This window comes from Hakea prostrata, chromosome 2 (assembly GCF_041222555.1).
Source record: "Hakea prostrata isolate BN-2017 chromosome 2, UWA_Hpros_2, whole genome shotgun sequence".
In the NCBI taxonomy this organism is placed as follows: domain Eukaryota; kingdom Viridiplantae; phylum Streptophyta; class Magnoliopsida; order Proteales; family Proteaceae; genus Hakea; species Hakea prostrata.
In genome coordinates, this window is record NC_142601.1 from 12,977,993 (window position 1) to 13,005,259 (window position 27,267).

At 35.3% G+C, this 27,267-nt stretch overlaps 4 non-coding genes across 4 annotated transcripts; 1 reads left to right on the forward strand and 3 right to left on the reverse strand.

Annotated features, from left to right (window-relative positions):
- Positions 1-6,933: 6,933 nt before the first annotated feature.
- Positions 6,934-7,007, reverse strand: TRNAI-AAU (transfer RNA isoleucine (anticodon AAU)). The gene has a single exon. It is a non-coding gene; the product is annotated as a tRNA-Ile (tRNA).
- A 3,024-nt stretch (positions 7,008-10,031) lies between these two features.
- On the reverse strand, positions 10,032-10,105 carry TRNAI-AAU (transfer RNA isoleucine (anticodon AAU)). Its single transcript has one exon. It is a non-coding gene; the product is annotated as a tRNA-Ile (tRNA).
- Positions 10,106-15,712: 5,607 nt separating this feature from the next.
- On the forward strand, positions 15,713-15,786 carry TRNAI-AAU (transfer RNA isoleucine (anticodon AAU)). The gene has a single exon. It is a non-coding gene; the product is annotated as a tRNA-Ile (tRNA).
- A 9,302-nt stretch (positions 15,787-25,088) lies between these two features.
- On the reverse strand, positions 25,089-25,162 carry TRNAI-AAU (transfer RNA isoleucine (anticodon AAU)). Its single transcript has one exon. It is a non-coding gene; the product is annotated as a tRNA-Ile (tRNA).
- Between the last annotated feature and the right edge of the window lie 2,105 nt (positions 25,163-27,267).

The following is a 27,267-nucleotide window of genomic DNA, read 5'->3' on the forward strand; positions in this document are numbered from 1 at the left end:
CGTGCATGTTTCTTGGTATTTTGATGGAGCGACTCCCATCAGAAGAGCTGAGGGTAAAGATTTCTTGCACGCCAGTATCAATTGAAACCTTTGTAAATCGTTCTAGTATTAATCTCATACCAATTAATACACGTAACTGGTTCAAATTGGTTTCAGTTGGGCTCTCCTTCACGCTAACGTTTCCTCTTTTTGGTTAATGGTCGAAGAAAACTATAATTAATAAATGATAAAATCTTAGCACAAAATTGATTTGATTTGATTTTCTGAGCCTCGCTTAAACAGGCAGTTCATAGAGACACTCCATACAGATGAATCTTTATGTGAGATTAGCCCCACAAAATTTTTTTTTACCGGTGACTTTTATCCCGTGCGTAGAAGGTGTCAATCCATTCGATTCAAATAAAGATGTAAACGGATTGAATTTGTTTAATAATTGAATTTATGGTTAATGTCCGATTATAATTCAAAGTAATTGAAGTGTTGGGCCCAATTAATGTAATGGAATATTGGTAGTTTAATGTAATTAGTTATAATTAATGAATATTAATGGGGAATTTGATGTACTCCCAAACATTAAACATTAATCGTGAATGGATATCGGATATGGATAGTCTCCATCAAATATCTAATTGAATCGGATAATATCTAGCTCAAAATTGACATATCTGAATTTGAATCAATTTATTTTTTTATTTATTATTATTATTTTTGGTACTAGTGTTTTTTTAATATTGGAAATGAAATGTCGTTCGCAAATGTCGAACCCAAGACCTCTCCAATGAGAAGTATGGATCTCTACCCCTCATCCAACCCTGCATTGACTGAATCCAATTATTAATCCTTGTCTTGGTTGTTTGATGCTAAGGAAGTTTCTTTGTCTTAGAATTCTGGTCATATATATCTCTGATGGCAGATTGGAACACTAGGTTCTACCACACTGCTTCTAGGATAAATCTTCATATAGGAAAATTAATTATGTTAGATAAGATGGAGATATAATATTTGAACTTAGTAAAATTGCTTATGTGTTTGTACAATTTATGACTAACCTTTATACTTCTGTTAGACCCCCTGGACACTTCGAGTTCGAATCATTTCCCGTCAGGAGAGCACTTTGTGCTCCTTGACGGCTTTACAACCACAAACACATGGGGCCCACAAGATTAGGTAATGAGATTTTTTTTTACTTGTGGGCCCCTCATAGTTTGTAGTTATAAAACCGTTAGAAGGAGATGATCTGGACTCGGACACTTCCTTCGTGGAATGTCTCTTTCTCCCGGTTGCTTCGGTTGAGAATGCTATAGGGTTAGCAAAAGTTAAAAAAAAAAAACTTGATTATTTGATGGTTTTGTTTAAAAAATTCAATATTTAATACTTGTAAGAAAAATGATCCAATGCTGGTTTTTTCTCCCTAAAAAATGTCAAAAGACTTTTCAAAAAAAAAAAAAAAAAAAAGGCTGAAACGATGCAAGACATACATGTCTCTTTCATGTTAGTGGAATTTAATAAATTTCACCATCATTTATGTTGGAAATATACAGCATTGAGACGTGTTTTGTCTCACAATCAACATAACCCATATTTCTTCTATCAAGGGTCTCTAAAATCTTAGGTTTACAAAGTGAATTTTAGCATGGAAGTTTTTCTAACAAAAAATTTACATCGAAATAGTTAGAGTTTTCTTTGAGAGAGAATTCTTTCACATACAAATTAGTGAGTGAGAGATGTATTTTAATATTATTTGAATTACAATTCAAATCTTTTGATTTTCAAATATTTGAATTATAACTTGTTACAATCAAACTCTACAACTTGTTGATACTTTAACTTTAATTCAAATTCTTTTTGATTGATTGAAGATAAGATCAATGGAGGATAGAGTTAGTTATAGTGGATTTAAATTTGAATTGGAATTCAGAGGCTTATCCTTTAGAGAAATAAACAAGGTGAACAAATAAAATAAGGGGTAAATATCACTTACTTCCCCTCTTAACTGGACAAATATCACTTACACCCCCTCTTAGTTGGATAATATCACTTACCTCCCCTCTTACCTAGCAAATATATCAAACACCTCCCCTCAGTTAACTTTCTCGATTATATTTAACTTTTACCGTTAAATATTTTTCTAAAATCCCAAACTACCCTCGGTTAAAAATATTTTTTTATTTTAAACCCTAAATTATCGTAATCACCTAGCAGTTAAAATACTAAATTACCCTCAATTAAAATAATTGTTAAAAACCAAAACACTATAGATAAAATCCAAATTATCTTTAATTATTAAAAGCCCAATATACTTTTTTTTTAAATTTTTTTATTATCAAACAATTAAAAAAAACCCAAAATAGTAGTACGTTCTTGATTTTATCAACATAACTTTTTTTTTTAATTGCATTTTTTCATTTTACATGATAGAAGCACCTTTTTTTTATTTGTTTGATAAATAAAAAAATAAAAAAAAGGTATGTTGGGCTTTTAAGAATTAAAGATAATTTGAGTTTTAATTATGGTATTTTGGTTTTTAATAATTATTTTAATTGAGGGGTAATTTAGTATTTTAATTGTTAGGATGATTATGGTAATTTAGGGTTTAAAATAAAAAATATTTTTAGTAAAGGGTAATTTTGGGTTTTAGAAAAATATTTAACGGTAAAAGTTAAATTTAACCGATAATGTTAACAGAGGGGAGGTGTTTGATATATTTGCTAGATAAGAGGGGAGGTAAGTGATATTATCCAACTAAGAGGGGGTGTAAGTGCTATTTGTCTAGCTAAGAGGGGAGGTAAGTGATATTTACCCTAAAATAAGTGGTTTTTGAAATGTTAACTTTCTATTGAAAATATATGAGGATATTAGGTATAAAATTGATATAGGATCATCAAAGAAAAAAAAAAACATTATAACATGGAATGAATGAAAAAATGATAATATAAGACAAAAAACTATCACGATATTTAATCAATGAAGATAAGAGGCAGAATATATTTTGATTATTGACTTATAATAAAATTTTATCCATGTGGCCTATTAGCTTAGTTGGTTAGAGCGTCGTGCTAATAACGCGCACGGTCTCACGTTTGAGACCTGCATAGGCCAAAAATTTATGTTTAACATTTTTTTAAAGTATTCTTCTTACTTATTTTGAGTTATATTTAAAATATTATTATTTTTTTAAAAAGATATCTTTGTTATTAATGGAGAAGATATATTAAAAACAATGAATAAACTGATGACAAGAAGATCAAACTATCTTCATTGAATTGTATGCATTATATATTTATAGTAGAAGTAACATTTTTCTGATAGAAAATATCAAAGTTTATAAGGAAGTACAATGTATGACTCTTGTACAGAAAAAGATGCTTTTGATATGGAATGATATATTGTTATGATCTTTAGTTAATATGAAAATGTTGGGAGCCCAGATTGCGCATTGAGGTCACTGAGATTTTAATTTAGAAGTTACATATTTTGGTATTATTTCTTTTGGGGGTGATGGGCATCCACAATCAGTATTATTTATAACATTCCCCCTTGCATGTCTATCAATAGAATGTATCTTGTTAAATCTTTACTAAGAAAAAAATCTAGTGGGAAAAACTTCTTAATGAAGAAAAAAGAATTCACATATCTAAATAATATGTATTGTTAACTGTCTTATTTAAAAATCTTTACTAGAAAAACCTAATGGGACAAAACTTTGGTGAAAAAAAAAAGTACAACGCTCCTAATGATAATTTATGATTATCGTGGATTGATTGGAATGCATTATGTTGGGGTAATTGTATTACAAATTCTTCAAACATATAAAAGTGAAATTGCAATACAATTGAGAGATGAAGATCTTTAGCAAATTTGAAGAGCTTGAAGTAGCAACCGAACGAACCACTGATTGATGAGGTTGAGTCACACCTTGATGCTGTCTTTAAGGTAATTGATGCATCCTACTACCAAGGGTTCTTTGCACCACCACCTCCAAGATTTCTTCTAGTCCCTTAAAGGAGCCAAAAGCTAGAGCACAACACTTAGACAACTCAAGAAAGAAATGAACTTTGTAAAACAAATAATGTGAGTGAGGATAGTCACAATAGCACAAAATATGTAAGGAAGGGTTGGGTTTATATAGGCCCAAACCACACCTCCCCACAAGGGGAGAATCAATTCTCCACTAATGTGAATAAACCCCCTTGACCTAACCTCCCCACTACTTGGGGAAGTAACTCTCATATTCACTTCTTTGGAATGAATAGGCTTTAACCCATTCAAAGACCTTAACCCCCACTCATGGTAATGGCCATGAATGGTCATGAAGTTGAAATGAGAAATAAAGGTCAAGAGTTAGAATTTGAGTAATTCCACCATTCAAGTTAGCCCACCTCATCACCATGATCAAGACCTTTAAGACCTATGACCAATGTTATGAAGAGCCTCATAACCAAAGTCATGAAGGGCCTCCTTTAACAGGTCATGAAGGGCCTCCTTTACTCATGGTGCCTCATTACCACCCTTACCTCATGGTGCCTCATTACCACCCTTACCTCAAGGGTCCCACACACAAACAAAACAATTAAATAAAAGAAATGCAAAAACTAATTTTGAAACTTAATATATAGATAATATAGATTTTAATAAAAAACCTAACACATTATGATTATCTCATTTAGATTCTCACACTGAGTAATGTGAACATGAAGTTCAAAAAATAATGTATTTATAAAGTATTATGAATAAATTGTTAGATTTATTGACCTGTCAATAGTTACTAAATCTCATATTCCAGCTACAAATGCTCAAATTCGGATTGATGTCCCAACATGACAATCTATCAATGCAAATGAAACTAAATCACATTTAAAATGTAAAAGATCAATTGATTCTATGAATAAAAATCCTAAAAAAAATGAGCAAATTATCAAGATGATCATAATATGGAGACAATTGCTTATGAAAATCCGGAAGATATAACTTTTCATAAAACCCCAAAAGAAGTTCAAGCACATAGAAAAAATAAAAATGAAGAGATCTCTATCAGTTATATCACTACATGATAAAAATGGAACAAAAAAATATATAGTGGTTGATAATATTTTTGCATATAATGTTATTGTTGAAATGATGAAATAAAACGAGGATTTGAAACCTGAATGTAATTGAAGGAATGATTGACCAAAATAGAAAAATGTAATTCAAACATAATTGAATTCACTTCAAAAAATAAAATTTTTGAACTTGTAGTCCAAATACCTGAAGATGAAAAGCCAATGGGGTACAAATTATTTTTCTGTGCAAATATGAAATGAGAAAAATGAAATCATAAAATATAAAGCACGATTTGTAACACAGAGATTTTTGCTTGATTATATGAAAATCTCTTGTGGTAGATGCAATCACTTTCAGTTTAGCAATAAATGAAAAACTTGACATATGTCTAATGGATCTTATTACAGCCTATTTATATAGCTCATTCGAGTATGAAATTTATATGAAAATCTCTTAAGGATTCAAAATGCTTAAAACGCATAAAATTCTCAAAAATTTTGTTCAGTAAGGCTTCAAAGATCATTATATGTATTAAAGCAATTAGAGCATATGTGGTATAATCTAATTTGCTCTTGTATGTTTATTAAATTATATGGATCTAACTTTTTATAATAAATATATATGTTGATGATTTAAACATCATCAAAAATCCTAAAGAACTTTCAAAGCAATAGATTATTTGAAGAAAGTTGAAATAAAAGATCTTAGAAAGATAAAATATTGTCTTAGCCTGCAAATTGAACATTTGATTAATAGAATAGTCGTCCATCAATCATTTTATATAAAGAATATTTTGAAACGATTTTACATAGATAAAGCACATTCATTGAGTACCACAATGGTTGTGAGATCATTTGACATAAAGAAATATCCATTTCGATCTCAAAAAATAATGAAAAACTTCTTGGTCCTGAAGTATTATATCTCAATGCAATAGGGCATTCATGTATATTCTAATAGTTTTTGTCCAACACAAAGACACATGACTAGTGTTAAAACATTTATTTCGATACTTCAAGGAACTATTGACATAGGGTTATTTTATTCAAATGAATAAGAACATCATGCAAGATAATGTGTTGTATTAAATCAATAACCTAACACATTCAAGAAACATGTAGTCTTCTATTAAAAAAATGAATTTTAATAATATTATATGAAGATAATGTTACATCCATAGCTCAATTGAAGATAGAATAAATTAAAAGTGATAGAACAAAATATATTTTAATTAAAATTCTTCTTTACTCGTGATCTTCAACAAAATAGTGAAATTAATGTTCAACAAATTCATTCACGTGATAATTTTGAAAGAGTTATTTACTGAGTCATTGCCTACTTTAAATTTTGAGAAGCTGGTGTATGAGACTGAGATATACAAATTCAAAGATATTCAATGAAGTTATCATTAGGATTGGAGTGTTACTTCCTTATAGATTCTGATATTTTCTATTAGAGAAATGTTACTTCTACTATAAATATATAATGCATACAATTCAATGAAGATAGTTTGATTGCCTTGTCATCATTTTATTCCTTGTTTTTAATATATCTTCTACATTAATAACAACGATATCTTTTTATAAAAAAAAATTCTTTTAAACATAACTCAATATAAGTAAGAAGAATATTTGTCATATTGGTGGTTGTTTTTTGGATTGTAAGTTTTTTCATGTTTCTAGGAGGTGCAACCATGTTGCTGACCAACTAGGTAGGAGGGCCCTCAATCAGTTACGGTTACGACTGAATAGCCTATATCCGATCCTTGGATTCAGGCGCTTTGTTCTCTTGTTTCCTCGGCATAGCTGTTATAAATATGACTTCATTCCCAAAAAAAAAAAATATAAGTAAGAAGAATACTTAAAAAAAAAATTGTTAAACATAAATTTTTGGCCTATGTAGGTCTCGAACCTGCGACCTTCGCGTTATTAGCACGACGCTCTAACCAACTGAGCTAATAGGCCACATGGAAAATGTTTTATTATAAGTCAATAATCAAAATATTTTGTTTTTGGTAAAGGGTGCTTTATATTAAACTGGAAAAAAGAGAGAAAAAAGGGAAATATTACATTCTGAGATACCGTTTCCCCTTGGCGTCAGACTGAATAAGCTCAGCTAGCCTATGGGGGAGGGTGATACGGCTTAGGCTTATCTCAGGAGAGAATCTTGCAAAGTTGGTGAGGAAGTCAGCACAATGGTTTGTTTCACGCAAATGGTGAAGGACAACACAATGTTGGAACGTCGATCGAAGGTCGGCAATATATTCCACGAGGTTCAGAACTGTCCAAGGGGCACTTAACCTGCCAGTAACAATGTGGACTGCAAGTTGGGAATCAGACCACACTTGGATTTTAGTCGCACCATGTTGGTGAGCATGTGCTAACCCGCATCTTATTGCCTCTAATTCCATCCCCAAAACGTTTGCAACAGGACTTCCACCAGCTACTGCAAAAATGACTTGACCAGTGGAAATTCTACCAATAGAACCATAACCACCATGCACCCCAGCGACAGAGCCATCACAATTTACTGCCATCCATCCTGGTTGGGGTCTGATCCAGCAATGAAGCGAACTCCTACGATGATGGAATTGGACCTGAATACCCCATCTTTCAAAAAAAGCTCTGTTAACATAATTATCTTCCACATCAAAGTTACCTATTGGGAAGCGCCGGCTGGTGTCTAAGAGAATACGATTTAGAATGGTAGAGTAAGAGGTAGCCTCCTGACGATGTATTCTATAGTTTCTTGCCTGCCAGATTCGGTAGATAAAAGCTGTGAAGCTAAAGCAACGTACCTTGTGGACTAGAGAGGATCCCTGGAAGTGTGTCTGGACCCATTGTAACTCAGTGTGCCAAGAATTAGAAACTTGTCTGTGGAAGCCATTAAGAGTAAGGATTTGTGTCCATATAGGCTTTGTGAAACCACATTTAAAAAATAAATGATCAAAAATAAATGATCGATGGATTCAATGTCACTGCTGCAGAAGATGCACCGTGAGTCAATATGAGCATCCCATGCTATGATGGAGTCCTTGGTAGGGAGTCGTTCCTTGCATGCAAGCCAAGTAATGAAAGAGAAGCGAGGCTGGTTGGTAGAACACCACACTACTCTTGACCAGGGGGCCTCCAATTTGTGGTGACGGACTGTGTCCCAAGTAGACTTGAGAGATAAAACACCATTCGGTGTTGGGCACCAAATCAATCTATCTTGAGCTTGCCAAGGGTGGAGGCAAACGGCCTTGATGACATCCCATTGTTGACGTAGGGTGATGTCAACAGTGACGTCCTTCCATGTGCCGTCGGTATTTAGAATGGAAGCAACCTTGTCATCCGGTTTACGTCCCAAGGCTTCAGAGATAATAACACCCTCATTCCGGATAGGACCTCCAGGGGTCCATGGGTCATCCCATAAGAAAGTCTTGAAACCATCTTTGAGAACAATGCAAGTGTGGGGAAGAGTAAGGCGGCGAGCCTTGAGGATGCACTTGAAGGAATAAGAGCATTTAGTTGTCACCTCTAGACTCTAGATAGAACATTTCGAAAGCCATCTATGGTGAATAAATGATGTCCAACAACGAGAATGATCTGAAGCCAACACCCATGCTTCATCAAATTAGCTTGGTTCTAGTCATGAAGCCTCTTGAGACCAAAGCCTCCTTCACGCTTTGGACGGCATACATCTTCCCAAGCAACCTTGTAGCTACCCCTCTCAGAATTACCCTTTCATAAGAACTTGGCCATTATGCTTTCAATTTTTTGGGAGATGTTGAGGGGATGTAGAAGACATTAGAACAATAAGAAAAAATTCCCATAATCATAGAGCGAATAAGAGCTAACCTTCTTGCATATGATAGGACCAAGGTTCAACATGTTGGCCCGTGTCGCTGTGTTGGACCCTGGCGACTCGGGCGACATGTCGCCAAAAGTCAAACCTAAACTAATGTTCTTAATCGACCCATGTCCTACTGTATGCGGACGAAAGCCCCGAAACTAAAAATCTAAAAACTCATAAAAACCAAATCATCTAAAGTCTACAATTCATTGTACAAATACATAGAATCATCAAACCATATAAATTACAAATACATAGAGTCATCCAATGATCCAACTATATAAAATCTTGAACTCTCAATACCAAGTACTGTGCCTAGGTGGATTGAACTGCTGTGACTCAGATGGCTCCCAGTGATGCTCCCCCAACAATCTCACAAAATGATCGCATGTCATACAATACTGATAGTGTTCCAAATAATCATTAACTGCACCTCTTTAGCGGTGATCTTCTGCCCCCAAGAATGGTTACCTGTTTGATGAAAAAACTTCCAGATCTGTGAAAAACACCGCTTGATCGACAGAAGCAACGTGATATTCGGCAATAATGAAGCAAGATGTACTTGTATATCTTGAAGATCGTACCAAAATATGGTGAAAAGTGCAAAAAATGAGAGAGAAGCTCTGGAGAAGGGAGAGGGAAAATGTAAAAAAATCAAGTGGGAAATTTGGGCAAAATTCGCCCGAATCCCCCTATTTATCGCTAGAAGTCGGCGATATGGCGATATATCGCCGAGAAGTCGACGATATATCGCGGACACGAGGAACCATGGATAGGACCTGATTTCTCTAGAGTTAATTTTTGTGTTCACCTTTTGGATGAGGACTTCAAACACATTTTCATATTAACTAAAGATCATAACAATATATCATTCCATATCAAAAGCATCTTCTTCTGTACAAGAGTCATATATTGTGCTTCTTTGTAGACTCTGATATTTTCTATTAGAGAAATGTTACTTCTACTATAAATATATAATGCACACAATTCAATGAAGATAGTTTGATCGCCTTGTCTTCATTTTATTCATTGTTTTTAATATATCTTCTCCATTAATAACAAATATATCTTTTTAAAAAAATATTAATCTTTTAAACATAACTCAAAATAAGTAAGAAGAATCCTTAAATTTTATTTTTTTAAACATAAATTTTTGGCCCATGCAGGTCTCGAACCTGCGACCTTCGCGTTATTAACATGACGCTCTAACCAACTGAGCTAATAGGCCACATGAAATTTTTTTATTATATGTCAATAATCAAAATATTTTCCGACTCTTATCTTCATTTATTAAATATCTTGGTAGTTTTTTTTTTGTCTTATATCATAATTTTTTCATTTTTTTCCTTGTTATAATGTTTTTTTCCCCTTGATGATCCTATATCAATTTTATACCTAATATCCTCATCTATTTTCAATAGGAAGTTAACATTTCAAAAACCACTTACTTTATTTGTTCACCTTGTTTCTATAAAGGATAAGCCTCTGAATTCCAATTCAAATTTAAATCCTCCATTGATCTTATTTCCAACCGATCAAGAAGAGTTTGAGTTAAAGTATCAACAAGTTGTAGAGTTTGATTGTAAACACATTGTAATTTAAATATTTGAAAATTCAAAATTTTGAATTGTAATTCAAATAATATTAAAATACTTTTCCCATTCACTAATTTGTATGTGAAAGAATTCTCTCTCAAACGAAACTCTAACTATTTCGATGTAAATTTTTTGTTAGAAAAACTTCCGTGCTAATATTCACTTTGTAAACCTAAGATTTTAGAGAGCCTAGATAGAAGAAATATTATGTTGATTGTGAGACAAAACACATCTGAACGCTGTATATTTCCAACATAAATGCTGGTGAAATTCATTAAATTCCACTAACATGAAAGAGAGACGCATGTCTTGCATCCTTTTAGCCAATTTTTTTTTGTTGAAAAGTCTTTTTACATTTTTTAGGGAGAAAAAACCATCATTAGATCATTTTTCAAAGTATTAAATGTTGAATTCTTTAAACAAAACCATCAAATAATCAAGTTTTATTTTTTATTTTGTTTATTTTCTTTTGCTAACCCTGCAGCATTCTCAACCGAAGCAATCGGGAGAAAGAGACATTCCACGAAGGAAGTGTCCGAGTCCGGATCATCTCCTCCGACGGTTTTATAACTACAAACTATGTGTCACATCCACCCAGCCGGTACCCTACCTGGCATACCCGAGTGTGTGATCCATAGCCCCGAAGATCAAGTATCGAGGTAATCTGCCTCCCACAGAGACAATAACATAATCATGAACATAAATAATCAATGTGCAAAAGATAAACAAAAGATCCAAATAAAGAAAGAATAAATCATATACAATCAGAGTACGAAAGACAATCAAAATGTCTAGATCAATAAGTAAAGTGAGGCGGAATCCCACTCTACAACCAGCGGAAAAGTAGTACTAAAAGAAAAGGAATGAAAACTAATCCCAATAGCAGGTACAATAAGTAACTAAATTGTTCTCAATCTTATAGACAACATCTCTATAAGTATAAATCTCAAAAATGGCGCAAGGGTGCTTCCACTCTATGGTCGGACTAAGTATCGTACGCAGCATAACCACCCACGGAATCTTCAGTGTAATTATCGTAACCGCAATCACCTTCTTGGAGATATGCCTCTTCTCCTTGTGCTTCTTCATACGAGCAATCATGATACTTAGAACCTGTAGAGAAATCTAACAATACATTGTACAAAAGGAATGAGTTTCAAAGAAACCCAGTAAGATAGTTAATCCATAACAACATAAATGGCAGGATTTCAAAGCAGAGTAAAATGCTATATGATATGAAACACATGATGCAATATGATTCTAACTCTATGTATGCTGGTCTCTATTGGCAGATATGCTTTAAGTCATAGCACCGTACTTCTTTAGGAAGGTCTCATCACACAACGCCTTTTGGTAGTGGGTCCGGCATCCCTTGGGACATTCCATGGTTGGGGGTTAAGTCACCACTCTCTCACATCACCATTGGTCTAAGTACCGGCGCATGTCAGGGTCAAAGCCTAGCCAAATGCAAGTCTCCTACTCAGTTACATCAAGTCAGATCCAGATACATCCATTCCTCGCCCCTGGCAATCCTTTTCGGTATCTTTCACACTAGAGTCCTCATAGTCCCTGACTACGGACTCATCAACCCTATTGGTTATCCACATATGGTAAACGGGAAGCTCTCATGTCCCCTCACAAGTTGGTTACCGGTCTTGAGCGCCTGTGAGCCCAAGTCTATCCATATTCAACTCTACCAACAAATGGCCCCCACAATGTGATTCCTGTCCTTTCACGGATTGGTTACCTGTCTTGAGAGCCCACGAATCCCCATTGCTACAACGGGTCGTTTGGTCTCAATACCCCTCCGATTAGGGTCTGACATAACGGGACATCCTAGCCAAACACTACTAGACAGTCCTAAATATGTCATCCAACAGTTTAGGAAGGTATCCAAAGGGCATCTCCGGAAACATCCCATAATATTCCCGTAGTTGTCCAATGACAGAAGTGTCAAAAGGACACCTCCCCTTTCCAAACCATACTTAATCATTCACAAACATAAGTCCATCATGTCACATATATGGTAAGTTCTTATATGGAAAGAAATCAATAATAACATCCAACTTGCATATATTTGGTAAGTAAATCATACATGAATCAATTTAGTATAAGCAAGTAATGGTACTGTAATTCAAAGTAGTTGCATCAGTAGTATATCAGTGTAAGCATCTAATTAAGGAAATAAACCAAAAAGATTCAAATATAGAAACTAGAACATGCAATCTATGTAGTTAAGGAAATAACCATCCTTACCTTATATAACTCGCAAAGGATCTTAGGGAATCAAGTAAGACTTTGACTAAACTTGGGAAGAAAGTCCTAAACAAGTATATATAACATATTAGGAAAGATACCTAGAAAGATATCAAAACATCCAAAACAGACCAAATATGAGGTTGCCATACTCATTGGTCGATTGGATTGGTTTACTGCCTCAGTCGACCAATGAGTCGACCAACAGAGACAGTGGCCTTAAAAAATCAGAGTTTTTATAATATAAAACCGAATTTGTTGTTCAAAAGGATACTAAACAAGGGGAAAACTACAATGACAGTATGCTAGTATATAGAGGACTCCAAAACACTAATCAAATCAAGTCTTCAAATTACAAATTAGGAAACAAAAAGTTACCATAATTAGATCAATCATGGTTCTTGAAGAATTCATAGTAAAAATCATGGAGAAGAACAATAGGATGATGGATCACTGTTTGTGATAAAGGAATCATGAAAAACATGCATAGATCTTCAAGAAAATTAGATCTAAGACTGAAGAACATCAATCTAAATAAGGAAAGAGAATGAATACAAGCTTTCCTTCAAAAGCGGGTGATGATCTTGATGAAGATCATCCACCAAGCTTTAGATCCTTAGGAAAAGAGAGGGAAAGAGTATAGTGATGGTTGCAACAGAGATACAACATCGCTACTATTGTCCTCAATCAGAAAAGGAAATAAAAATAATGAAGAATCAAAGATGAAACATAGAAGAGGATGATCACATACCTTTTTGTGTAAAAGCACGAGTTTTGACGAAGATCCGTCAAGATAATCACCAAGGATGCAAGGGAGATGACTTATAGAGGGCTCTAGTACGTTCCAAAGAGTTTGGAGGCAGAAAATACGAAGTAGATTCGAGATTGGACTTAAATAGAGCAAGTAAAAACCTAATTAGCAAAATCAGATCTCATTGGTCGATTGGATTGGTCGACTTGCCCAGTTGACAAATGAGTCGACCAATCAGGACAGCAAGTCCAAAACAGGGAAATGAAGGCTTAGATCAAATCCAAACATAAAGGGGTTTTGCACACACAATAAGTGACTTACCTAGTAGGTAGAAATGCCTTCGAACCAAGCCAGAGAGTACTCCAAGTCTATCAACTAATTCCATCTTTATCAGGGTGCAGTTTCCATAAATGGAACACTGACATCAACACTCATGGATTCCAAGCAAGCCACCAAGTCTTCCACTAGAATGGCCCATAGCTGACTTCTTGCGTTACTTCGGGTTATCGGACCTACAACAACAGGGTTTCCGGGTCAAGGTTAGGGCTGGGTTTCACACTATGTGGGGCCCACAAGTATAAAATAAAAAATAAAAAATTAAAAAAATCTCATCACCTAATCCTGTAGGCCCTTGTGTTTGTGGTTGTAAAGCCGTCACGAAGCACAAAGTGCTCCCCTTACGAGGAGTGATCCGAACTCAAAGTGTCCAGGGGTCTAACAAAAGTATCCTAGAAGAAGTGTGGTAGAACTTAGTGTTCCAATCCGCCATCAGAGATATGTACGACTAGAATTCTAAGAACAAGAAAATTCCTTAGCATCAAACACCCAAGACAAGGATTAATAATTGGATTCAAATTTAGATATGTCAATTTTGAGCCAGATATTATCCGATTCAATTAGATATTTGATGGATACTATCCAAATCCGATATCCATACATGATTAATGTTAATGTTTGGGAGTACATCAGTATCCCTTCATTAATATTCATTAATTATAATCAATTACATTAAACTACAATATTCCTTTACATTAATTGGGCCCAACACTCCAATCTTTGAATTATAATCGGATATTAACTGAAAATTTGATTATTAAACAAATTCTACTTCGTTCATAAATTGACAGATCCAACGAGGACTCAAATTCAAATAACATGTTTAATAATCGAGGTTGAATTCAAATATTACCATATCCGAGCAGAATTCAATCCGTTTACATCTTTATTTGAATCAGTTGGATTGACACCTTATACCCACGAGATAGAAGTCACCGGTAATGACAAAAAATAAATTAAATTGTGGGGCTGCTCTCACATAAAGATTCATCTGTAACGAGTGTAACTATGAATTGCCTGTTTAAGCAAGGCTCACAAAATCAAATGAAATTTATATTGTATTACTTATCGAAGCCTGTGTGGTCATGCAATACATTGGGTTGTTATAATGTGAATAAGAAGTTCACAATGTATTGCATGACCACATAGGCTTCTATAATTAATACAATATTAAAATTTTATATACTTACGCTTATAAGTAATATATATTTCACATCAGTAAAATACAGAATATTATGTTATAATAGATCTAATAGGATAAATTTAACACAAAATAAAACAAAAAAATGAGATATAAATTATATGCCAGAATACATATATGCACAACTAATAATTACCATGACACTTAATATAATTACCAAAATAAATATCTAAAAATATTAAAAAAGAAAAATGTAAGAAAGGATAATAGCAAACCATTACTTGCTACATGAATTAAAAAAAAAAAAAAAAGATTAACTAACTAATTAAGAAAGAAAAAAAATACATGCAAGTATTATGATTCGCCAAGATTGCACAATGAGGTCGTTGAGATTTTAAGAAAGGATAATAGCAAAAATACATGTATGCAAGATTGTTGTGATCTTCAGTTAATATGAGAATATGGATAGCCAAGATTGCACAATGAGGTCGTTGAGATTTTAATTTGGAAGTTACATCTTTTGTTATTATCTCTTTGGGGGTGATACAGCTTGATCTTGTTAATTACTTGGATTTTTTTTTCTATCTTTAGACACGTGGAATCAATATCAAAATAGTAATATATGTTAAGAGAATATTGTAGTTTTTCCACTCCTCCCCCCTAAAAAAAAGAAAAGAATTAAGACCTCTTATTGAGTATGAGCTTTATTCTATTTTTTTTTTTCAAATATAGCTTTTATGAACTTATTTTTCTTGTGGCCTATTAGCTCAGTTGGTTAGAGCGTCGTGCTAATAACGCGAAGGTCGCAGGTTCGAGACTTGAATGGGCCATCTACTTATTAAAAATATTTCTTTTATTTTGACTTATGGTTAAAAGATATCTTTTGGTTTTTTGGTGAAGTTTTTTATTATTTATTTATTATTTATTTATTTTTATAGTAAATAAAAGCTTAGTATTACTTAGAGTAGCAGATATATAGAGTTGTGGGATCTATTACATTTAGTGTCTTATTATAGTCTATAAAGGACATGAAAGCTAGGTGCTTAAACCATTGGTGGAGAGTGTTCTCACCAAAACCCTTAAGGTTAGTATCCTTAGTGATACTAACTATATCAACCAAAATTGGGACATGAGCTATTGGCCATCTCTTGTAATTTAGTGGTTGGAGTAACTCTAGCTGTCACACCCCCCCCAGCCAGATCCGACCATACCCGAATACCTGTGGGGGTGATACACCGCAGGACCTAGGTTCAATGACAATTCCATACAACACATGATATAGCATAATTAAAAGGACAAGAATAATCAAGTTAAAGTATTAAAATCCAAAATCCAAAATATCGATTACAATCATCCAAGGTTTAGAATCCAAAGTCATAAACATCAGAGTTTAAAAGAAAAGTCCATAGTTTGTTCATAGTGGAAGCCTCTAAAGAAGATTCTAATGGAAATCGACTCCATAAGAACAATCCAGACAGGAGCATGACGCATCATGTGCATCCACCTCTTCCTCGATCACACTCTCATGGAAATCTCCCACTAAAGGATCCTCCATAGGAGTGGGGTCCTCATAACCTGTAGAGAAGTCTAAAATATACACAAATAAAAGAGTGAGTTCATAGAACTCAGTGAGGATAATTCGCATCCATGTCATGCATTCATTCATCATTTCCACATCATAAATATAAGATAAGCATGTGATTAACAATATAGCCAAAATGATGTATGATTATGATATGATGTTCCTAACTCTATCATGTAGTCTCTATGATAGACACGCTTTAAGTATAAACATCAATCTCCTTTGGGCGGTCTCAGTCACTATCCCTCAACAAGAGACGTCTATTGGGTTCTCCGCGGTTGCTGGGTAAAGTCCTGTCGATCCGTGGTTGGGGTATAGGTCATCACTCTCTCACATCCCCTTTTGATATGAGATTTGGTGTGTGTCAATGATAATCCTAGCCCAATGCAAGGCCATACAGTCTCGTACTACATATGGTCCGAATATCTCCCCTCATGCGTAGTGCCCTTTTGGTTCGATACCTTCCCACCTACGAATGGAATCCTCAACGGGAGCCATCTGTTGGACCCCATTCTTTAACCCAGTGGTTGTTCACATATAATATACATGATGCTCTCCATGTCTTCTCACGGATTGGTTATCGATCTTGAGCGCCCAGGAGCCCTTATATATTATATGCAACTCTACCCTCTGTGATGATAGTGGGCCTGTTCGACATCCAAGACCCAACTACTAGCTTCACGAGTTAACCGGCTTCAATACCCCTACCGGAAGGGTAGTAGTACTCATAGGGATTCCTAGCCCAACACTTCTAGACACTTATCATTTATGCAATTTAAATATAGATACTATCACATGAGGTCACTAGGGTAATGGGCGAACCCACAACCCCAATTGACAAGATCAGTTAAGAAGAATAATCACATTCTACATCATCCATCACATATGTTCTCATATCGTATACACATCATCAATATAAAGTTCCGAATAAAGAATAACATTTAACATCAAGCTTACCTTCCATTCGTGCAAAGTCACACACAAGCATATATTGGTAGATAAAAATTTAGAGAGATTCATATCACTAATAAAGTCCAAAATAACAACATTTAATAATACACAACATAGTTAGTCAATCCTCACCTTTCGATTCGGTTTCCTTCTTAAATTCACAAATTTCAGTTCACAAGAGTCGGCGATTAACTCAAAAAAATTCCTAATCACACAAGAAGATTAATAAAGACATATTATAAATCATATGGGTTTCAAAAGAGTCCCTAAGATTACCCAACAAAACCCAGTCTGATGATTATGTTCAAACTCGTCGTTTTAGATCTAGTTTCGACGAAAATTCAATATTTCGTTATCGATTCGAAGTCGAATCGAAACAAAACTTTGGGAAGGCCTAATTGGCAGTAATAGGGTTCTAATGGTACCTTCAATTTGATCTAATTCCATCTCAATCAAAAGCCCCAAATTTTGGCTCTCGTGAGTGCTCCCGGGTGAGTTTGAGAGCCAAAATGCAAAATCGTTTGCCACAATTCGCACAAACCACTCACAAACAGAAGGGAAACATAAATGGAACTATTTGCAAGCATTTAAAACACCTACCATATTTCAACTAGTCAAATCCAACATTTATTGCGAAGAACTACTCCAAAAACTAAGCCCAAAGAAGAGGGTTTGATGAATCTTACCTTTCTTAACAATTCCGCAAAGATCAAGGTGCCAACATGCTTCCGAATGATTAGGAACCTTCCTCTCCCTTGGTTTCTCCTCCTCCTCGAGCCTCAGCCTCGTATTTTGGCTCTCGCGAGTGCTCCTGGGTGAGTCTGAGAGCCAAATGCAAAATCGTTTGCAATGATTCGCACAAACCACTCACAAACAAATGAGAAACATAAATGAAACTATTTGTGTCACATCCACCCTAAATCCACTCAGGGGGTACCCTATCTGGATTACTCGGGGGAGTGATTCAAAGTCCTGCTGATCAAGTTTAGGAACGATCATAGCCACTTAGCACTATAATATAATCAAAAGCAAGAACAGATCTTTGTATTCAATTACTTTAATAACAAAAGTCAAGAAAGGACCTCAGAAGGGTCACAAAAGAGCATCTGAGTGCGGAAATGATACCAATAAAATACATAGTCAAAAAGCGGAATGAAGGGGGAACCCCACTCTACAATAACAGCGGATGGTAGATCGAGTAAATGTAAAGGTTAGAACCGGTTCCCAAAATAAAAAAAGGGAACAACTAAACTACGGTCTCAACGAATCAAAATAAAAGGTCAAAAGAGAATAGGACGATATCCATCGCTGTCACACAAGTGTAAAAGCCGGACTGCTCTAGATAGGTACCAATCTCGTACTGATAGTCTTCATCAACTTAGTCGCCATAACCAGTATTGTGTGAGTCACTAACTTGGTCTTCAAAGTGTTTACCATTATAGTCAACAGTAGTAGTACCTGCAGGAAAGTCTAACAAAAGATGTTGTAAAAAGTAGTGAGTTCAAAATAACTTAGCAAGGTAGTTATTCCATAAAACATAAGCCATATGATACAAGCCATAACATGATGCAATATGATATGAAACACATGATGCAAGTATGATTCTAACTCTATGAATGCTAGTCTCAAAGGTAGACATGTTTTAAGTCATAGCACTATACTTCTTTGGGTAGGTTCGCTCACACCCTCAACCATTTAAGATATCTTGGGTTCCCTCAACCATTTAAGATATCTTGGGCAGCCGGTTGGTAATGGGTCCTGCATCCCTCTTGAACATTCCTTGGCTAGGGATTTGGTAACCACTCTCTCACATCACCATTTGGTATAAGTATTGGCGCATGTTACGGTAAAGCCTAGCTCAATGCAAGTCATTTACTCAGTCATGTCAATTCAGATCCGGATACTTCCATTCCTCCTCAACCATTTAAGATATCTTGGGATCCTTTCCGGTATCATTCACACTAGAGTCATGGATATACCCACCGGACTCATCAACCCTATTGGTCATTCACAAATAGTAGACGGGAAGCTCTCACATACCCTCACGGATCATTTCACCGGTCTTGAGTGCCCGTGAGCCCAAGTCTAGCTTTTTGCAATCTACCAATAAATGGCTCCCCCAATGTGATTCATGACCTATCACGGATCATTTCACCGGTCTTGAGTGCCCACAAATCCCCACTACTACAACGGGTCGTTCGGTCTCAATACCCTTCCGATTCGGGTCTGACACGACAAGGACATCCTAGCCACACTACTAGACAAGTCTTATGTATGTCATCCAATAATCCGAGAAAGTGTCGATGAGCATCTTCGGAGAACATCCCATACTATTCTCTCCGATGTCCAAGGAAAGAAGCGTCAATAGGACACTCCCAAATCCCAATTTATACCTAAGCAATCACATGCTTATTTCCATCATATCATATATCAACGATACATCATCATATTGAAAGATTTGTGATAACATCACATGATCAAGTGTATAAGTAAATGACAAGAATAAATAGACATGATAAACAAAGTAATTAAGCATGGTACTATTATCATAAGGTAACTACAGTAGTCATATGATGTCTAAAATCAACCAATAAACTAAGCCTACTAAGTTGCCAACAACAGTGTAAAAGTCATACAATCTATGTTATATGGCGATAACCATCCTTACCTTAAGCTGTGATGATGATGATCCAAAAGTCACAAAAGAATGATCCAATGATGGTATTAAGAGCCTAGACAAACATAAATGAAAGATTAGAGAAGAAATTGGGAAAATCGGAAGTTGAACGGGTCAAAACGGCGAAGAACACAATTCAGCAGCATGCTTGGTCGATGCTCCTTGGTTGATGGGATCGACCAAGCAGGATCGACCATGGATAGTCTCGAGGCTGCATAGAGTATTTTGGTGATTTGGTCTGAAATTGGTTTTCCGGGGCTCGGATTGATCCGAAACTTGGAGGGATGATTAATAATAGTATAAGAACACATCTAAGCAAATAATTAATATCATCTAATGGTTTAATTGGAAAGCCCCAAATTGGAATACTAAGTTCTAGAGACAAGAATCATAGCATAAATGAGAAATCAATGTAATTGAAAGGGAAGCTAGGGAATTAGTGGGGGAATGGGTTAGGAACAAGATTACAATCATTTGCAAGCTATTAATTAGATTAATCATACTCCAAATTTCAATTTAGGACAATAAATCAAGTTGCTAAGCAAGGAATCATGGTAAGGCATATGCAATGATCAAAATGAAAGAGAGGTATAGTAAGAATGAAGGGAAATTAATGTAAATGGGAGGAGACGTTCATGACAAGGTGTTTGCAAGGTTGCAACACCTTGGCCATGGTCTCAATAGTAAGAAGAAGAAGAGGAGTGAGTAGGATAGAGAGCAAGAGAGAGAGTCATACCTTAGGAGTTGATAATGGAGGCAAGAGAGAGTGATTTTCTATGATTAGAGTAGAATATCCTTCACCAATATCAAGGAGGAGCTTTGGGGAACCTTCTCCACGTTCTCAGGTGTTGCATTGATTAGAATAGGGTTCAAAACACGAGGCTAGCATAAATAGGGTGTGGAATATTCTAAAGGAATCATTAACTCGAATCTGGGCAGCCTTGGTCAATGCACCTTGGTCGATGGGATCGACCAAGAGGATCGACCAAGCATAGTTCAGCAGAAAAATCAGCAATAGTTCAGCAACTTCCGACAAGGATTCGGAGGGCTATACGGGGTCAACTTGAGTCGGGTTTTCTTTTACAAGTCAATCAAGAAGTCTAGTTTCAGGAAATACCTTTGTATCATGCACGGGAGTTCATTAGATACTTCAACTAGTTCACCTTTCTTCAATGCGCATAATTTCACTAAACACTGACAATGTACTCAAGTAAGGGGCATCATTGTCAATGTCCATGGGTTTCGGGTCAAATACCATGTCTTCTATAAAGAGGGCCCACAAGGACTTCTTCCTTCACTTCGGGACATTGAATCTACCCTAAGGAAAAGGTCGGACATGACCTCCTAAGGCTTTCAAAGATAGCAACATTGAAATCAAGGTCCGACTTCAAGGTCTAACATCAAACAAGCATTTCTTTAACCCAAAACAAATAGGGTGTCCTAGCTTGGTTTGGGCTGGATTTCACAATTTGCAAGCATTTAGAACACCTATCATGTTACAACTACTCAAATCCAACATTTATTGTGAAGAACTACTCCTAAAACTAAGCCCAAAGAAGAGGGTTTGATGAATCTTACCTTTCCTAACGATTCTTCAAAGATCCGGGTGCCGGCACACTTTCAAATGGTTAGGAACCTTCCTCTCCCTTGGTTTTTCCTCCTCCTTGAGCCTCAGCCTTGTACTAGCAATGTAAAATGCGAGTATGAGTGAAAGAGGGCTTAAAAATATGGTTTTAAAGAGTAAAACCCGATTCTGCCCCCGAACTGGGCTGGGGGCTGTCGACCGGCCGTTCAAGAGGTCCAATCAACCGGCCCTTGTTGAAGGGTCAAACAAAGTCCAAATTGGGAGATCTTTGGCTTGCTAGAAATGTCTTTCAAAGATCTAATCATGGGTGAAAATACCTCGTCATTTGGATTTTCCATCATCGTTTTACGGACGTGCCAATATAGGCTTTTAAAACCTTCATGACCAAACTTCTCTCTTCTCTTAAATTCTATAAGAGGTGTCAAGTCACCATAAGGGTCATCCACTTGTATTGGGTCCACTCTTAAACCTTCGGGCTAGACTCGGATGGCCCACAGTTGTCGTCGACTCGAGGCCCAGGTTCGTGGTATTGAAAACATACATGGGTTAACGGGTTAGAAATCCGGGGGATTTCACACTAGTACTTCTTTTTCATTGCACCATATGTCATGTATTTGAGTGTTGTTGATTTGTGCTTGGGCTATTCCATCCATGAGCTTAGATATTTTAATTGGCCTTCCCATACTAATCCTACACTCCATCCTGCGCTATCTAGCTCTGATTTGAATCTTCTTTTATAATTCGATGGCTCACCAATGACTGGAGATTTATTTAAAGCAAGACTTGTTTATTATTATTTTGATGAATTAACTTTTTCAACATAAAAGTGAGAGAATAAACGGTTGAAAAAAAAGATTGATTGGAATGTATTATGATTGTCTCATTTTGATTCTCACACTGAGTAATGTAAACCTGAACTTCAAAAGATAATGCATTTATAAAATATTATGAATAAATTATTAGATTTATTGACCTTCCAATAGTTATTAAATCTAATATTCCAGCTACAAATGCTCAAATTCGGATTGATGTCCTAGCAGGACAATCTATCAATGCGAATAAAACTAAATCACATATAAAATGTAAAAGATCAATTGGTTCTATGAATAAAAATTCTAAAAAAAAAGAAGCAAATTATCAAGATGATCATAATATGGAGACAATTGTATATGGCAATACTGAAGATATACCTTTTAATAAAACTTCAAAAGAAGTTCAAACACCTAAAAAAAATAAAAAATGAAGAGATCTATATCAGTTAGGTCACTACAAGATAAAGATGGAACAAAAAAGATATAGTGATTGATAATATTTTTGCGTATAATGTTATTATTGAAATAATGAAACAAGACGAGGATCTAGAACATAAATTTATTGATAAATGTAATTGAAGAAATAATTGACCAAAATAGAAAGATGCAATTCAAACAGAATTGAATTCACTTCAAAAAATAAAATTTTGAACTTGTAGTCAAAATACCTGAAGATGAAAAGCTAGTGAGGTACAAATTATTTTTCTATGCAAATATGAAATGAGAAAAATGAAATCGTAAGATATAAAGCACGACTTGTAGCATAAAGATTTTTGCTTGATTATATGAAGATCTCTTGTAATAGATGCAATCATCTTTAAACATCTTATTAGTTTAGCAATAAATGAAAAACTTGACATGTGTCTAATGGATCTTATTACAGCCTATTTATATAGCTCATTCGAGCATGAAATTTATATGAAAATCTCTTAAGGATTCAAAATGCTTAAAACATATAAAATTCTCAAAAATTTTGTTTAGTAAGGCTTCAAAGATCATTATATGTATTAAAGCAATTAGAGCATATGTGGTATAATCTAAATTGCTCTTGTATGTTTATTAAATTTTATGGATCTAACTTTTTATAATAAATGTGTATGTTGATGATTTAAACATCATAAAAAATCCTAAAAAACTTTTAAAGCAATATATTATTTGAAGAAAATTGAAATTAAAGATCTTAGAAAGATAAAATATTGTCTTAGCCTGCAAATTAAACATTTGATTAATAGAATAGTCGTCTATCAATCAACTTATATAAAGAATATTTTGAAACGATTTTACATAGATAAATCACATTCATTGAGTACCACAATGGTTGTGAGATCACTTGACATAAAGAAATATCTATTTCGATCTAAAAAAACAATGAAAAACTTCTTGGTCCTGAAGTACAATATCTCAATGCAATAGGGCATTCTTGTATATTACTAATATTACACGACTGTATATAATATTTTTTTTTGTAAATCTATATGCAATATTTTGTTTTTGTCCAACACGAAGACATATGACTAGTGTTAAACATTTATTTCGATACCTTCAAGGAACTATTAACATAAGGTTATTTTATTCAAATGAATATGGACATCAACTTACTTGTTATGCAGATATCGGATATTTATCTGATCCATAGAAAATTAGATCTCAAATATAATATTTATTTACAAGTGGAACTATAGCTATTTCATTGCATTCAACAAAATATACTATAACTGTCACATCTTCAAATTATGTAGAGATAATAGTGATTCATAGAGCAAGTCGAGAATGTGTTGTATTAAAATCAATAACCTAACACATTCAAGAAACACGTAATCTTCTATTAAGAAAATTTGATTTTTAATAATATTATATGAGGATAATGTTACATCCATAGCTCAATTGAAGATAGAATACATCAAAAGTGATAGAACAAAACATATTTTAACTAAAATTCTTCTTTATTCATGATATTCAACAAAATAGTGAAATTAGTGTTCAACAAATTCATTCAAGTGATAATTTGACAGAGTTTATTTATTGAATCATTGCCTACTTTAAATTTTGAGAAGCTGGTGTATGAGACTAAGATATACAAATTCAAAGATATTCAATGAAGTTATCATTAGGAGAGACCCACCAACCCACGGGTCAGAGGAACAACAACAATATTATAAGGCTTCTCGAGGTCCCCAGGATTTTTAGTAAATAACGAGAACACTTGGGCAGCGGGGAAGTTATAATCTAATTGTGGTGCCCTCACCCCAAAATACCAAATAATGTAATTTCTAGATTAAAATCTCAGTGACGCTCTCCACATTTTCATATTAACTAAAGATCATAACAATATATCATTTCATATCAAGAGCATTTTCTTCTGTACAATAGTTACATATTGTACTTCCTAATAGACTCTGATATTTTCTATCAGAGAAATGTTACTTCTACTATAAATATATAATGCACACAATTCACTGAAGATAGTATGATCTCAATATAAGTAAGAAGAATACTTTAAAAAAATAATGTTAAACATAAATTTTTGGCCTATGCAGGTCTCGAACCTGCGACCTTCGCGTTATTAGCACGACGCTCTAACCAACTAAGCTAATAGGCCACATGGAAAAGGTTTTATTATAAGTCAATAATCAAAATATTTTGTTTTTGGTAAAGGGTGCTTTATATTAAAGTGGAAAAGAGAGAGAAAAAAGGGAATTATTACATTCTGAGATACCGTTTCCCCTTGGCGTCAGACTGAATAAGCTCAGCTAGCCTATAGGGGAGGGTGATACGGCTCAAGCTTATCTCAGGAGAGAATCTTGCAAAGTTGGCAAGGAAGTTAGCACAATGGTTTGTTTCACGCAAATGGTGAAGGACAACACAATGTTGAAACGTCGATCGAAGGTCGGCAATATATTCCACGAGGTCCGAACTTGACCAAGGGGCCCTTAAGTTGCCGGTAACAATGTGAATTGCAAGTTGGGAATCAGACCACACCTGGATTTTAGTCCCACCATGTTGGTGAGCATGTGCTAACCCACATCTTATTGCCTCTAATTCCATTTGCAACAGGACTTCCACCAACTACTACAAAAATGACTTGACCAGTGGAAATTCTACCAATAGAACCATAACCACCACGCACCCCAGTGACAGAGCCATCACAATTTACTGCCATCCATCCTGGTTGGGGTCTGATCCAGCAATGAAGCGAACTCCTACGATGATGGAATTGGACATGAATACCCCATCTTTCAAAAAAAGCTCTGTTAACATAATTATCTTCCACATCGAAGTTACCTGTTGAGAAGCGCCGGCTGGTGTCTAAGAGAATACGATTTAGAATGGTAGAGTAAGAGGTAGCTTCCTGACGGTGTATTCTATAGTTTTTTGCCTACCAGATTGGGACTAGAGAAAAGATGTGAAGCTAAAGCAACGTACCCTGTGGACTAGAGAGGATCCCTGGAAGTGTGTCTGGACCCATTGTAACTAAGTGAGCCAAGAATCAGCAATTTGTCTTTGGAAGCCATTAAGAGTAAGGATTTGTGTCCATAGAGGCTTTGTGAAACCACATTTAAAAAATAAATGATCGAAAATAAATGATCGATGGATTCGATGTAACTGCTGTAGAAGATGAGCTGTGAGTCAATATGAGCATCCCATGCTATGATGGTGTCCTTGGTAGGGAGTCGTTCCTTGAATGCAAGGCAAGTAATGAAAGAGAAGCGAGGCTAGTTGGTAGAACACCACACTACTCTTGACCAGGGGGCCTCCAATTCGTGGTGACGGACTGTGTCCCAAGTAGACTTGAGAGATAAAACACCATTCAATGTTGGGCACCAAATCAATCTATCCTTAGCTTGCCGAGGGTGGAGGCGAACGGCCTTGATGACATCCCATTGTTGACATAAGGTGATGTCTACAGTGACGTCATTCCATGTTCCGTTGGTATTTAGAATGGAAGCAACCTTGTCATCCGGTTTACGTCCCAAGGCTTCAGAGATAATAACACCCTCATTCCGGATTGGACCGCTAGGGGTCCATGGGTCATCCCATAAGAAAGTACCGAAACCATCTTTGAGAACAATGCAAGTGTGGGGAAGAGTAAGGCGGTGAGCTTTGAGGATGCACTTGAAGGAATAAGAGCATTGAGTTGGCACCTCTAGACTCCAGATAGAACATTTCGAAAGCCATCTATGGTGAATAAATGATGTCCAACAACGATAGTGATCTGAAGCCAACACCCATGCTTCATCAAATTAGCTTGGTTCCAGTCATGAAGCTTCTTGAGACCTAAGCCTCCTTCACGCTTTGGATGGCATACATCTTCCCAAGCAACCTTGTAGCTACCCTCTCAAAATTACCCTTCCATAAGAACTTTGCCATTATGCTTTCAATTTTTTGGGAGATGTTGAGGGGATGTAGAAGACATTAGACTAATAAGAAAAAATTTCCATAATCACAGAGCGAATAAGACCTAACCTTCCTGCATATGATAGGACCAAGGTTCAACATGTTGGCCCATGTCGCCGTGTTGGACCCTGGCGACACGGCGACTCGGGCGACATGTCGCCAAAAGTCGGGCGACTTTTGGTTGGGGTTCGATGAAAAATCAAACCCCTGTTTCGAAGGGTATTTCAGGTCATTTTGACCTGAAATTTGACATGAAGCCTAATTTGAGGTCAATAAACACATTGGGAGTGTTATTTTTACCTAAAACAT